General features: G+C 38.9%; 1 protein-coding gene across 4 annotated transcripts in view; it reads right to left on the reverse strand.

Moving 5' to 3' along the window:
- Nucleotides 1-16,709, reverse strand: part of UST (uronyl 2-sulfotransferase) — a 297,667-nt gene that overhangs the window by 123,721 nt on the left and 157,237 nt on the right. The gene's annotated exons all lie outside the window — the stretch shown is intronic.

Raw genomic sequence — 16,709 nt, forward strand, 5'->3', positions numbered from 1 at the left:
AAAGACAGAGCAAACGAGAGACTTTGGGGTTAACGTGCTTAGGATTCACCCCTCAAATTCAGAACAAAACATGTTTGATCAGTCTAAGTGAGAAGCGTCCATACGAGGTTAAGAAGAGAACGTATGTGATTAACTCATTCCACATCCTGTATCCATCTATATCCTACAGATCGATATACTGGATCCTAGTATAACATCAGGGAAATGTTAGATTCCTTAATCTATCTACACTGACACTTAAAACTGGTAAAATTTACTGCCATCTACAATACTGACTGTGAAGCTTCTTTCATGTTTTCTTAGGAACAATATATATAAAAATGTGCTCTTCTGCAAGTCATGTTATGCTTTATTAGAACGGAGAATGCTCAGGAGTTCCTGTTGTGGCTCAGGGGGTAACAAACCTGACTAGTATCCACAAAGTTGCGGGTTTGACCCCTGGCCTCAGTGGGTTAAGGATCTGGCGTTGCCATGAGCTGTGGTGTAGGTCATAGACACAGCTTGGATCCCGTGTTGCTGTGGCTGTGGTATAGTCTGGCGGCTACAGCTCTGATTCAATCCCTAGCTTGGGAACCTCTGCATGCTGCAGGTGCAGCAAAAAAAAAAAAAAAAAAAGAACGGAGAATGCTCAAGGAAAATATACTACTTTGCATACAGTAAATTTGCATACAATAAAATTCATTCTTTTAACGGGTACAATCTGGTGGGTTTTAGTAAATTCACCAAGTTGTGAACCATCACCACTACCCAATTCCAGAACATTTCCATCACCCCCCGAAGGAACCCCATGCCCATCAGCAGTCACTTTCCATTTACCTCAGCCCCTTGATCCACCGAAACCATTCATCTACTTTCTGTCTCTGTGGTTTTGCCTGTAGCCTTCTGAACATCTCATAAAAATGGTATCATCAGAGATGTGGCCTTTTGTGTCTGGCTTCTTTTTTACTGAGTGTTACATTTTCAAGGTTTATCAGAGTTGTGTGAATAGGTACTTAGTCTTTTTATACGGCTGAATAATATTACATTAAATGGATATACTGTATTTTGTTTATACATTCATCAGTGGATAGACATTTGAATTGTTTCCATTTTTTTTGCCTACTATGAAGAAGGCTGCTAGGAACGTTTGTGTATAAGTTTTGTGCAGACATATGTTTTTGATTTGCCTTGAGTAAATCTTAGGAGTGGAAATGCCAGATCATATGATTACTCTGTGTTTAATTTTTTGAAGAACTGCCAGACTATTTTTTAATACAACTGCATCATCTTATATTCCCACCAGCAATGGATGAGAGTTTCAATTTCTCCACATCCTTGCCAACACTTGTTATTCCCTGTTTTTTTATTATTAGCCATCCTAATGGGTGTGAAGTGGTATCTCATTGTGGTTTTGATTTGTATTTCCCCAATGATTAATGATGTCAAGCATGTTTCATGTGTTTATTGGCCATTTGTATATTTTCCTTGGAGAAATGTCTATTCCAATCCTTTGCCCATTTTAAAATTGAGTTACTTGTCTTCTTATTGTTGAGTTTTAAGAGCTCTATATTTTTTTCTGGATTTGCAAATATATGATCTGCAAATATATTCTCCCATTCTATGGGCTGTCTTTTCACTTTCTTGAGAGTGTCAAAGCACAAGTTTTTAATCTTGATGGACTCCAACTTCTCTCATTTTTCTTTGGTTGCTTGTGCTTTTGATAGTATATCAAAGAAACCATTGCCTGATCCAAGTCACAAAGATATACGCATACGTTTTCTCCTAAAAGTTTTATGGTCTTGGTGCTAGCTAGCATTTAGGCCTTTGATTCATTTTGAGTTAATTTTGTGCATAGTGACCTAGTGTTCTAACTTCATTCTTTTGCATGTGAATATCCATTTGCCCCAGCACTATTTATTAAAAAGACTATGGTCTGTCTCCACTTAACCATTTGGCACCCTTTCTTGAAAATCCACTAACCATAAGTGTATGGGTTTATTTCCGGACTCTCAGTTCTATTCCATTGATCCTCATGTTTATCCCCATGCCAGAACCACAGAATCTTGATTACAATTGCTTTGCTCTAAGTTTTGAAATCAGGAAGGGTGAATCCTTACATGTACTTCTTTTTCATTCTGGGTCCCTTGCATTTCCATATGAATTTTAGGATCAGCTTGTCAATTTCTGCAAAAAAGGAAGCTGAAGCTTTGATAGAGGTTATGCTGCTCCATTTGGGGACCACTGCCATTTAAATATCAAGTCTTCCGATCTATGAACACAGATATCTTTCCATTTGTTTGATTTTCCTTTAATTTGTTTCATTGATGTTTTGCAATTTTCAGTGTACAACACTTACACATCTTTTTTTTCTGATGCTATTATAAATGGAATTGTTTTCTTAATTTAATTTTTGGATTGACTGTTCAATGACAGAAATGCAATGATTTTCGTATATTGATCTTGTATCCTCCAATCTTGCTAAGCTCATTTATTAGCTCTAATAGTTTTTTTTGGGTGGATTTTTTAGGATTTTCAATAAACATGATCATGTCATCTGCAACATACATAGTTTTACTTCTTTTCCAATATAAATGCCTTTAATTTCTTTTTCTTTTCTAATTGCCCAGTTACAATGATTTTGATAGACTAAGAAGCAATTATAAAAAGCATGTGATAAAAATTTATATCCCCAATAAAGATATATTTCCATTTTGAATTCTCAGCATTGTGCAATAATTGACAAATGATAATCAAAAGATTGCTTCACTCAGCACAGAAGGCATAAAAAGGCCCAAAGCTAAAGAACACAGTACAATATCAACATAAATATACTCCAAACTTCCTTATGGTATGTAATTTGAATTTTTGCTTTTGTAATTATAGGTTTTATTTTCCTAAAATATTTTATTTTATTTATTTATTTTTTGTCTTCTTAGGACTGCACCACGGCATATGGAAGTTCCCAGGCGAGGGGTTGAATACAAGCTGCAGCCACTGGCCTACACTGGCAATGTGGGATCCAAGCTGTGACTGTGACCTACACCACAGCTCCCGGCAACGCTGGCTCCTTAAGCCACCGAGTGAGGCCAGGGATCAAACCCGAATCCTCATGGACACCAGTCGGACTCATTATCTTTGAACCACGACAGGAACTCCCTAAAATATTTTATATGCAGAATAGCACTTCATTAATTTGGAGCTTCAAGGCTAATTATCACTGGAATAAAACATAATACCTATATCACTTAGCAACCAGTCATGTACCATTTAATTCTCCATATATATATATATATATATATATATATTTTTTTTTTTTTTTTTTTTGAATGAGCAATACTTTGCTTCCCTAGGGCTAGTATGTTCTATTATGTGCCCTCACAGTGCCTGGAAAATGCCTTGTATATACAGGACCTCAACAGACAACAATTGGTTCTTGGCAGCCCTGAGCGGTTTAATGTACTGTTTAATAGTAATTAACACAATGATTCCACTAAGCTATGAAGCCAGGAGAATCTTCCAATACAGTCGCTCTTTCTGACCAAATGCTAAAAAAAGTCACCAGGGTAAAAAGACTGTCATTATAACAGGTCATTTTACTTACGGTTCAATCAGTAAGTACACCAGAAGTCTGTTCTCTGACAATGACTGCAAAAGTTCAGATGTCCAGATAAATCATTTGGTTCTTATTTATGAGGTTATGACCTGGGGAGGCTGGACTGGGCTCCATATTTAATGGAATAATATTAATAGTGTTTGTAAATTGGACTTTCCATTATAACCAGCCTGGGAGATGGACTATGGTTGTGACAGAGTTGCCAACATAAACACAACTTCTAATTTCTTTAGGGAATTAAACTGTTCAAGAATTGGGTGAATGCATTTTTCCTTGCTTTCTAGCACAGCACAGAACAGCCAGGGAGAATTTGTTATGCCTAAATTGATGACCTAGAAGATGTGAGTTACCTATTACATACTTTATTCTAAGAGTGCAGGTATAGCTTAGACAATTTAAGTAAAGAACAGCAGCACTTAGAAACTTTAGGTGGAAACATTTAATGTCGCCTGAATTTCTTGGGTAATCAACACAGTAGCAGGCTTAACATCTATTTATTCTCTTTTGCTAAGAGCTTTTTTTTTTTTTTCTTTTTTTTTAACCTTTGGGTTATTGGTTAGCTAATTCCAATTCTTCATTAGTTTTGTGAGAAGCTTCCAAATAATGATTATAAATATTTGACATTTTTGATTTGCATTTCTCTAACAATCAGTGACGTTGAGCATTTTTTCATGTGCTTGTTGGCCATCTGTACATTTTCCTTGGAAAAAATGTCTCTTCAGGTCTTTTGCCCATTTTTCCATTGGGTTGTTGGCTTTTTTTGCTGTTGAGTTGTATAAGTTGCTTGTGTATTCTAGAGATTAAGCCCTTGTCTGCTGCATCATTTGAAACAATTTTCTCCCATTCTGTAAGTTGTCTTCTTGTTTTCGTTTTGGTTTCCTTTGCTGTGTAAAAGCTTGTCACTTTGATTAGGTCCCACTGGTTTGTTTTTGCTTTTATTTCTACGGCTTTGGGAGACTGACCTGAGAAAATATTCAGAAGGTTGATGTCAGAGAATGTTTTGCCTATGTTCTCTTCCAGGAGTTTGGTGGTATCTTGTCTTATATGTAAGTCTTTGAGCCATTTTGAGTTTATTTTTGTGCATGGTGTGAGGATGCGTTTTAGTTTCATTGCTTTGCATGCAGCTGTCCAGGTTTCCCAGCAATGCTTGCTGAAAAGACTCTCTTTTTCCCATTTTATGTTCTTGCCTCCTTTGTCAAAGATTAATTGACCATAGGTGCCTGGGTTTATTTCTGGCTTCTCTATTCTGTTCCATTGGTCTGTCTGTCTGTTTTGATACCAGTACCACACTGCCTTGCTGACTGTGGCTTTGTAATACTGCCTGAAGTCAGAGACAGTTATGCTTCCTGCTTGGTTTTTGTTCCTCAGAATTGCTTTGGCAATTCCAGGTCTTTTGTGGTTCCATATAAATTTTTGGATTGTTTGTTCTAGTTCTGTGAAAAATGTCATGGGTAATTTGATAGGGATTGCATTGAATCTGTAGATTGTTTTGGGTAGTATGGCCATTTTTAAAATATTAATTTTTCCAACCCAGGAGCATGGAGTATCTTTCCATTTCTTTACACCTTCTTTAATTTCCTTGATTGATGTTTTATAGTTCTCAGCATATAAATCCTTTACCTCCTTGGTCAGGTGTATTCCGAGGTATTTGATTTTTTGGGGTGTAATTTTAAAAGGTATTGTGTTTTTATATTCCTTTTCTAATATTTCATTGTTAGTATACAGAAATGCGACTGATCTCTGAATGTTAATCTTATATCCTGCTACTTTGCTGAATTTGTTGATCAGTTCAAGTAGTTTTTGGGTTGAGTCCTTAGGGTTTTCTGTATATAGTATCATGTCATCTGCATACAGTGACAGTTTTACCTCTTCTCTTCCTGTTTGGATGCCTTTTATTTCTTTTGTTTGTCTGACTGCTGTGGCTAGGACTTCCAATACTATGTTGAATAACAGTGGTGAGAGTGGGCATCTTCCATGTTAGCAGGAAGGCTTTCAGCTTAGGGTTTCCTTAGGGTTTTCTATATATAGTATCATTTCATCTGTATACAATGACAGTTTCACCTCTTTTCTATTTGGATGCCTTTTATTTCTTTTGTTTGTCTGACTGCTGTGGCTAGGACTTCCAATACTATGTTGAATAACAGCGGTGAGAGTGGGCATCCTTGTCTTGTTCCAAATGTTAGCAGGAAGGCTTTCAGCTTTTCTCCATTGAGTATTATATTTGCTGTGGGTCTGTCGTAAATGGCTTTGACTGTGTTAAGGTATGTTCCCTCTATTCCCACTTTGGTAAGAGTTTTGATCATGAATGGATGTTGGACTTTGTCCAATGCTTTCTCTGCATCTATTGAGATGATCATGTGATTTTTGACTTTACTTTTGTTAATGTGGTGTATGACGTTGATTGTGTTATGTTGAACCATCCTTGTGCATTTGGGATGAATCCCACCTGGTTGTGGTGTATGATCTTTTTTACATATTGCTGGATTTGGATAGCTAAAATTTTGCTGAGAATTTTTGCATCTATATTTATCAAAGATATTGGCCTATAGTTTTCTTTTTTGGTGGTATCTTTGTCTGGTTTTAGAATTAGGGTGATAGCAGTGTCATAGAATATCTTTAGGAGTGTTCCTTCTTCTTCAACCTTTTGAAAAAGTTTAAAGAGGATGGGTGTAAGTTCCTCTTTGTATGTTTGGAAGAATTCGCCTGTGAGGCCATCTGGTCCTAGACTTTTATTTGTAGGGAGTGTTTTTATGACACAGAGACTCTCATATTGAGTGAAATAAGTCAGAAAGAGAAAGACAAATACCATATGATATCACTTATATCTGGAATCTAATATATGGCACAAATGAACCTTTCCACAAAAAAGAAAATCATGGACTTGCAGAATATACTTGTGGTTGCCGGGCGGGGCGGTGGGGGGAGTCGGGTGGATGGAGAGCTTGGGGTTAATAGATGCAGACTATTGCCTTTGGAATGGATTAGCAATGAGATCCTGCTGTGTAGCCCTGAGAACTATGTCTAGTCACTTATGATGGAGCATGATAATGGGAGAAAAAAGAACGTATACATGTATGTGTAACTGGGTTACCATGCTGTACAGTAGAAAAAAAAAATATATTGGGGAAATAACAATTTTAAAAAATTAGGCTTAGGCTAATAAAACAAGAAATTGTCACAATAAATAAATAGATATGTGATATTTTAAAAGAACACATACATATTAAAACAAAAATCCCTGCATCATTCCTGCAGGTCTATCTACAATAATAGTTGAAAAAACAGGAGAGCTTTACATCCTTAATGGGACTCCAATTTTGCTATTTTAAATACCAATGTACAGCTATAGAATATAAAGACAGAGCTAGGAAATGTGTTTTCAGATAAAGCTTCTGGAATCAGTCTTGTGACTTTTAAAGAAAACTACATCACACATGTAAACGTCCCTCGAATTTAGGGTGGGGCTTATACATCCTTTTCTAAAAACCTATGGAATCCACTGGAAATCACACATTTAGTCAGGCCAAATCAATGTTTTGATCAGTGGACAGAATAGGTGTTAAAACTAACAATGGCAATGAGTTGATTCATCCTTGCTTTTAGTCACACTATAAATTTGCTCCTGAAGAGTCTGCTTTACCAACCACTGTCATCTTTTGTTTAAAGTGTGCTTTCTGGAATGATGGTGAAAAATAGGACTGACTTTTATGCAGGGCTGACCCCGATCATGTCCCAGCTCTGTGCCATGTGAATTCTTTTAATCCTCGTTAACAACACTGAATCAAATAGCATAATTATCTTCACTGTAGCGGTGCATTACTCCAGGAGTTTAAATGCTCAGATAATTTAGGCACCATTAATAGCACTTCAGTGACTTCCCTGTGTGCCCCTCATCCCATAGGCCACAGATTCACAGAATGACAGTTTGGGGTCTGGTGGACTAATCTGGACTAATCCATCCATTCCAATCCCCTCCTCCTGTCACTCTACCGCCCCCTACCACCCCCACCCCCAGCCCGATTTGTGTTTGACGTGGCTAGAGCTTTCCCTTGTCCTTCCCTCGTCATTTCATTCTCTCAAGTACGCTGTGAGGTAGCTCTTAGGACAAGTTTTAGATGAGTAAGCCGAGGACAGAGAGATCATTTGGCATGTTCAAGGTCACAAAGCTAAAAAGTGGCGCGGAACAACTGAAGCCCGGCTCACAGTTCTCCCAACCCCGAGACGACACTCTAATACACCATAACATCAAAGGGTGAAAAGGACCTTCAGTTTGGCTTCTGCGGCAGAGATGCTATTTCTTTTTGTCAAGTCTTGAATGTGGCCAACCTCATGAAATGCTATTGTTCAACAGTCAGCTATCACAAGCAGTATCATCGGTCATTGCTCATCCAATACTTATGTTCCCAGAATGCTCAGTTGGAATTGACAGGAGTCGACTGGCCTCTCTTTCCTTCCTCAGGACGTATTCTATAAGCTAAGGTGAGCCCGGGAGGTCAGAGCAGCTAATGGAGAAGAAGAGCAGAAGAACAGAGTTCCTTCCCATAGTCTATCATAGGGACTCACAACTGCCTTGGATAGTGAGACCCACCTCACTGGGAAAGGAATAAAACAGGAAACAGTAAGTCATACTGAAATGGATATAAAATCCTAAATGCACTTGAAATGTCTATCAAGACAAGCCAAGTGTCAGTCATCTCAACTTTAATGCTCCTATTATCATTTGCACACAAATTCTGAATCTCACTCATTCTCTGAGTGTCCTGTAAAGAAGTACACAACAGGCACCCCCATCCCCTCACCCCTGCCCCCAAAGGATTCTTCATTCTTGGAAACTATGGTTATATGAATGTTATGTCTGTGGTTTCTATTTTATGGCCAATTTGTAAAAGTGAAGGGAGCTCCAAAATATTTCACTCTATGAATTATATATTTTTATGTTGCTTGCCTTGTAAGTTCTGCAAATGCCACATATCCCCAGGGCCTGACAGGCTTGTGTGGAGCATGCCAAATAAACAGAAGTCTTTCCAAAATCCTGAGCACAGCAGTAACTACCACCAGATGACATCCACGATTCAATAGCTTGCCCCAGGGTTGAAATAGGGTGGGAAAAGAAGACTTTCTAGGTAAAAAGCAAACTTGGTCCAGACCTAGACTTTCATGGTCCATGATTACAAGTCTCTCTGGGGACTAGTCTTGTTGGAAGAATTAACATCCATCCTGCTTTTAAGTCTTTGCAAAATGATATTTAATATAGTATGTTACAATCTGTGGTTCCCAACTGGCTATATATTGGAAATACCTACAGAACTTTCAAAACTTCAGATTACTGGGCCCCACTCTGAGACTACGTGAAACGGCAAATCTGGAATGAGGGTCAGGGATCTGGCTTTAAAGAGCTCCCCTGGGGCCCTGCTACCCTTGGTTCCCTTCAAGGAACTGCCTTTATTGAGGACTTTGCATCTTCCATGTTAAGCCGCTGGGTGGTTCCATGCAGCCTTACGAAAGATTAAGGTCAAGGAGAGGGTTGCCTGCACGGTACTGGAGAAGAGTCTGGATGAAAGGCACTGTCATATCCTCGAGTCTCCCTGGTGTGCCAATGGCCTTCCACCCACAGTTCAAAGTCAAGATTAAGCTGACAAATATACTCACACTGTAGTAAATGCATACTGGTCCAGAAAGACTGGAGAACAAGTGAAGCGTGTTGGTTAACTGAATGTATAGGTTAACTGAAATTTATACTAAATACCTTCAAAACACTGGATCCTGAGTACTAACATTATGCTAAAGAAGAAATGATTTTCTTTGAGGAATTCACTTTGTGACTTGATAGTACCTCCATTCCAGGGTTCATCAAACCAGTGAGGGGAAGAGTCACAGCCAGGGCCGTGTGAGGCTTGAACTCAGGGATGGTTCTGTTACATGCTGTCCACAGGACTTTGAACAGTTCAATCCATTCAGTGAATCCTTATTTTAAAGCTTGCTAGGTCACTGTGGTGCCTCCAGGTGCTGGTCATGTCACACCTTGGAACCTCAGCTTCCTTATCCATAAGAGGGGAGGGCTGGGTTAAAATCTGGTAAATGATGCTCTCTTTGGAAGCTATTCATTTCAATCCATATTATTATCAAGGTATAGCCTAGAAATGCCTTAAAAATTAACATAAGATTTTAACAGTTTTCCTTGTCAAATATTATTCATAAAAGAAATAGAGAAAAAATTTTTTTCCAATGATTTGTGCTAAAGACATGGATTCCATCTCCATGGGTGTTCACAGTCCTCTTTTGGAACCTCCAGCATTTCTGTATATGTCCCACTCTTGTTTGGGCTTGTCTTGTAATTAATCTACCCTTATGCTCCTCTTGTGTTTTCTCCTCCTTTCCACAGTTTTAATCACTTCAAGCTCTCTGTTTTTGTTCTGTTTTGTTTTTTAAAGTCCATCACCAAACACCAAAGTCTATACGGGGCTCAGCCTGCATCTGTGCTGTCCAGAACTTGGCCGTGATCCTCACTGGCTTTTGCCCATCAAGCTATTCTAGGTCTTCTGACAGACGCATCTCTGTTTTCTAATCACCAGTGACTCTCCAGACTGGGCTCATTTCCTCCATTCTAGAGGAGGAAACATATAGGACCCTTTAAAGAACTCTGCTCTCGCTCACTGCCATACCTCCTGAGTGGAAAGCTCTTCCTACCTGCAAGTCTCAAATGATATCTTTGTATCTTCTAATTATTCATAACCCATCTTCTTCCAGAAGTCCTTGCCAAATCTGAACTTTATGCTTTCTCCTTTCCCCTGCTCCTACCTGAAATAGTTCCATGTCTAATATTATCTACAGAAAGACAAATATAGCCATAACTCATTTACAAATCCATCTGTTTTATTATTCTAACAGACTGGGTCAATGTGGTATGTGCATAGTGGGTAATTAATAAGTATCTGTCTATTAAATGGATAGACTGTTGGGATGAAAATACTATTAAATGTTGTTTAAGAACCAATGCTGTCATATTTAACATTTAGAGAATGCTATTTTGGTTGTTCCCTAAAACGATATATAAGGGAAGCATATCAATTATTTCTTTACACTCATATTTGGAAACACTCTTATTTGCTATATTACATAAGAATAAGTATGATGAAGTGAAGAAAGTCTCCTAGACTGAAAGTCATGAAACTCTGGTTTTCCCCTTGGTCAAACTCGTTGAACGACCTTGAACAAGATCTCTGGGCCAGATATTCCTTAATGATAAATTGGAGGTACTGAACCCAATGACTTCAAGGTTCCTTCCTGTTTGTAGCCCACGATGTTAGGGGAGGGATGCACAATACTTACAGATGTTCAGAGGGTTATCTAAATATTCCATTCTGCTCTATCTAATGTCCTTATGCCCATGATGTATGACACCATTACACTGCTCCCGGGAATGTCATACTCTGTACACTATAACAGAATCCTCATACAAAGAAGCAATTTTCATAAAGAGCCCAAAGTAATTTTTGGAAGAGATGATTAAACCATCAGAGCTGAACTTTGAAGTGTGCTTTAGGAAAAAAGAAAATTCCAGTTTGATTAAAAACTCAAGTTTCAAGGTGACCTTGGGTGAATGCTATCAATGCCATGGACAGATGAACATTTTCAAACTTCAAATTGACAAATGCAAAGAAAATACATGTATTAAGAAAAGGCAGGTTTACTTTTAATTCTGCAACATTATTTATGCTTCTTTTTCTGATCAGTATGTAAATCACAGCCAAGAAGTCCAGAATCTGGGTATCTCGTTATTACAGTGTGTTACAGATTCTAAAATTCAAACCTTGGTTTAGCCCATGGACAACTGAGTCCATGGAATACTCATATGTTTGACAGAAAAGAGAAATGAAGCCCACATGCCACATACATGAAATGTGAGCAGAATGAGGAGAATGCAAAAGTTGTAGAGGATAAATCATCCTGAAGGAATATTTCAAATTGTTTACACAAGACTCGGTCTTGCTTCCACATATATGGCAGCCCTACTGCACTTGTGTTTGAAACCTCTGACCACTCTTCCAAGTGCCCCTTAAATCTTGTCTATGGCATTTATAATCAAAAAGAAATGGAGAAACCCAATATGGGTTTGACAATGCTATTTAACCCTCATCTTCCTGTGTGTATGTATATGCATGTATATATATACCTTATATGTTTTGTTGAGCTCACAGGCACTTTAAGTAATACTGTTGTAGTAAATTTGGGTCAATTCTAGCCATTTCTGGCACTTTCTTAAATGATGGGTATTCAAAGATCCAAAAAGTCTTTATTAAAAACAAAACTCTGGAAATGAGAGTCACAGATTTCCCAGTAAAAACAGAAAAGAGCTTAGGGTCCTCACCTTAGTTCTAGATCTGGAGTTGTCCCATTATTAGTATACAATCAATTCAAGTGAGCTTACACATTAACTTTTGAACCCAAATCTGTAATTCTGTAGATGCCTTTGGGTAGATAATCTTTCTACCAGACCCACATACTTAGTTTAACTTGCCCTTCAGATTTGTAACACATTTTCTCTTAATCACCCACTTCTTCAAATAAAACATGCATAGACACTTTAGTTTAGGTAGACTTTTAAGATATACGTCTGCTTAAAGTTAAGCTTTATTTCTTTACATCTGTCCTTTTTTTACTTTTTAAGAATTTATACTCTGAACCTAATCAAAAAAATTCGTTTTTTATAATGTAATTGAAATGTCAGCTATTGATCGTGCATTTCGTAATTTATAGTGAGTGTTGCTGGCATGGGCCAACCATTCAGTTTAGAATGGTTTTCTCTGGATGTTGGCAGGGAGAAGAGTCAATTCTTCTCATTACAGACTTCACAAGGGAAGACTGCCCTCACTGTAAATGGTACAATGGCTGGGTGAACAGCTACGCTCGGTCATCAATATTCCTCTCTCTCATCCAAGCACCTTGTAAAGATTTTAAGACCAAAGGCTTAGATCTGCTGTTCATTGTGAATCATAACTTTTTTTTTTCCCATTTAAAATGTCTGAATCAAATTTAGCTTGAGTGTGAATTTGTAGCAAGAAACTCATTCTTGGATTCAAATGATCATAATTAAATCCCTTTGCTGAGTTTAAGGTTTCCATCATATAACCCCCCCTTTGAAAGAGTGTGGCAGACTGGCACGGTAAGTGCCCCTAGCCAATATCACCTGCCTATATCCATAAAGACAATATCCTCCTGTGTGGGCCTTGGGCCTGGTCATGCCAGTTGCTTTGGCCAATGAGACAGTAGCAAGCACATGCAAGCAGAGGCTTGAAAAGAGCTTGCACACTGGGGCTCAATCTTGCTTGTTTCTGGGAGTCTTTCCCCTATAATATGAATGCAGGGTAGCCTCTGGAAGGATGAGAGACCCTGTAGAATACTGAAAATTCTGTGGCTGAATTCAATAGATAATTACTGAGTGCTATTCATCTGGTATCGACAAGAAATTAATGGATTATTGTGATGATCTGATTGTCTATTTTGGATTAGTGTCTGAATCCCATGACTGTAGGGGCACACCTGCTTTTCCTGACTGTTGTATCTTCAATACCCAGCTCAATGTCTGGCACACAGTAGGTACTCAATAAATAGTTGTTAAATCAGTGAATACGACAGAGGTCACAACTAGTCCCCTGCCCTGTGTGAACTCACAATCTAGCAGGCGAACCAACCACTGGTACCCCTTGCTCTGATAACCTGTGGCAAGGGCCCTGCCAGGGATATGAAAACAATGAGACAAGAACAGGAAGAAGGAGTGATGAACTTGGCTTTGGTTTCTAGCCCTCCAAGCTTGATTTGGCTACGGAGAATTGGTTTTCTTGGCATTTTTCACATTCACGAGTGGGCATGTGTTGTATGTGTGATATGCAAGGAAACTGCACAATGCAAAACTCATCAACTCTCTGGGCTAGTATTGCTCCTCATGCCCACTGGGCTTAGAAAGACAGGGCAGGGAAATTGAGGAGCTGCAGCTTCTAAGAACAACTGGGTTGAACATGGCTAAACAAGTTCCATGATTGTTTTATGTCACAGCTCCAAATATTGGTAAGCCTGCTTTTGTTGACAGGTAACAGAAAATTCAACCCAATTCTAACAATAAGGAAAATATACAAGCACACCTCATTTTATTGTGATTTGCTTTATTAAGCTTTGCAGATATGTGGAGTTTTTTTTTTGTTTGTTTGTTCTGCACCCAGCAAGTCTACCATTGCTATTTTTTTAACTACCATTTGCTCACTTTTTGTCTCTATGGCACTTTTTTTTTTTTTTTTTTTTTAAGGCCATACCTGTAGGATATGGAAGTTTCAAGCTAGGGGTCAAATGGGAGCTGCAGCTTCCAGCCCATGCCACAGCCACAGCCACATGAGATCTGAACCAAATCTGCGACCTATACCACAGCTCACAGCAACGCCGGATCCTTAACCCGCTGAGTAAGGTCAGGGATCAAACCTACATCCTCATGGACACTAGTCGATTTGTTACTGCTGAGCCACGATGGGAACTCTGTGATCAGTGATCTTTGATGCTACTACCAAAACTTACTGAACACTCAGATGATAGCATGTCTTAGCAATAAAATATTTTCAATTAAGGTATGTACTTTATTATTTTTTTTAATTTTTTTGCTTTTTAGGGCTGCACCCTCGACATATGGAAGTTCCCAGGCTAAAAGGGTCAAATCAGAGCTACAGCTTCCGGCCTATACCACAGCCACAGCAACACGGGATCTGAGACACATCTGCAACCTACACCACAGCTCACAGCAATGCCAGATCCCCGACCCACTGAACAAGACCAGGGGTCTAACCCACAACCCCATGGATACTAGTCCAGGTTCATTTCTGCTGCACCACAATGGTAACTCCTGTACTTTGTTTTTTAGACACAATGATAATATACACTTAGTAGACTATGGTATAGTAAACATAACTTTTATGCTCAATGGGAAACAAAAAAAGTTATGTGACTCATGTTATTGCAATATTCACCTTACTGCAGTGATCTGAAACCAAACCTGCAATCTCTGAAGCATGCCTGTATTCTCTTAGAAATAAATAAATAAAAGGAAAATAGATTCTCTTTCAAAACAGAAGTCCTTAGGTATGAAGATTTTAGGATTCGTTTCATATTTTTTGTTCCATCTTGCTCTGCTATCCTAGCATGTCAGTATCATCCTCAGACTAGCTTTCCTCATGCTGCATGATGACTGCTGCAATTCCAGCCATTACACATGGAATTACAAAATCCAGAGGAGGAAGAGACTATCCTCCCTGGATGTTTTCTTTAAAGATTTGAAAATCTTATTTTGAAGGTCCTGAGAAAATTTCCCCTCATGGTCAGATCTAAGCCACCAGCTTATGTCTTAACCCACCATTAACAAATGAAATGAGATGACCCCTAGAGGCTTAAATTACTCAAGATTCACCCTTGTGCTGGGGTTAGCATTACCTTTCCCACAGAGTAAAATTTGAGCAAAACCAGATTTCTAAAAATCAGATTTCTTTCTAAAAAAGAAGAGGAGATAGTGGGGAAATGGATGTGGGGTAAATAGCCAATAGAGTCTGTTGCACCAAAGAACTCAAAGGCCGCATTGTTCTTGATTCTTCAAACACCCATTCATGAAACCCCATTCCTCAGCTGCAGAAAAGGAAGTAAGAGTGGCAGATGCAGAGAAGCTTCTAAACAATGACCAAGTTCTGCTTGCTGGTTGTGGCCCATATATACCCCGGCAGCGTCCCCCGAGGCACAGATTTGCTGACAGCTGGAGAAGGGGACAAATGAAATACATTCCCCTTCTCATAAAACGACAGCAACCCCCACGCACTGAAATGAGAGGGAGAATTAGCAACAAGGTGAACTTGAGCTGGAAGATTAATTCCACACAAGAATCTAGAATTCAGAAGGTATTTTTAGCTAGAGATGGTAATAAGATATATAAATTGCTCTCAGATGAAGAAATGTCACGCTGCCTACACGTTGGAGGCTTTTCACCAGTATGACTTTTTCATAAATGAATTAATTTTGAACAAGTGTGGCATAGAATATAGACCCAATCCATCAGCATGGATCTGACCATGGAGAGTCTGTTTCCACAGTATCCTGTCGGCTGGTTTTTCATTTGTTACTTGGTGCTGGGTAAACAGATTTTTCAGAAGTTTCCACCAAGACAGATGAAGCATCCCATTTCCTATATTATTACAGTCAGGCTATCAAACACTGCTAAATAAAAGAAGTCATTATTCTCCAAAACATTTTTTAAACTGACGGGAATATTTGCCATCCCTCAAGATTTTACTATCTAGTAGAAAGAAAAAAAGGAAGACAATTCACAGAGCAATAGCAGTCTTAATAGCCAAAGAATCCCCATCAGATATAAAATTTTTGATTTTCCTTGAAATTATCAAGAGTTGACCTGAATAAGCAATAAGAAAACCCTTGTTAGGAGAGTTTATGTTAAGAAAGATAAATATGGCAAAATAAAGGAAACTGAAGAATATACAAGGAGGGAGTTCCCACTGTGGCCCAGCAGTAATGAACCCAGCTAGGATCCATGAGGACTTGGGTTCCATCCCTGGCCTCGACTAGTGGGTTAAAGGATCCAGCATTGCCGTGAGCTGTGGGGTAGGTTGCACATGTGGCCAGGATCCCAAGTTGCTGTGGCTGTGGTTTAGGCCGGCAACTGCAGCTCCGATTCACCCCCTAGCCTGGGAAATTCCATATACCGCGAATGCGGCCCTAAAAAGCCAAAAAAAAAAAAAAAAAAAAAAAAAGAATGAATAGAGCCCAGTGCGGATTCTCTGACTGGATCCTCCTGGAGCAGCAGGGCAAAATCCAGTCCTTGCCAACAGAATAACAATCCTCCTGGCCAGAGTCTTAGTGAGGCCTGATGTCCAACCTACACTGCTGAGGCACCTGCGCTTATCATCCACCAATACCTCCACTCCAGGCCCCCACCGGGGACTATGTCTTTGAGTGGCTCCCTGTTCAAATTTATCAAAAGGCTGGCTGATGGACATGATATGTAAGGAAGACAGAATCCAACATTTTTCTATACACTCTGGATTTTTAGTCTTGGATCAAATTTGGCCATCCCAAG

The sequence above is a fragment of the Sus scrofa genome, chromosome 1, assembly GCF_000003025.6.
Source record: "Sus scrofa isolate TJ Tabasco breed Duroc chromosome 1, Sscrofa11.1, whole genome shotgun sequence".
In the NCBI taxonomy this organism is placed as follows: Eukaryota; Metazoa; Chordata; class Mammalia; order Artiodactyla; family Suidae; genus Sus; species Sus scrofa.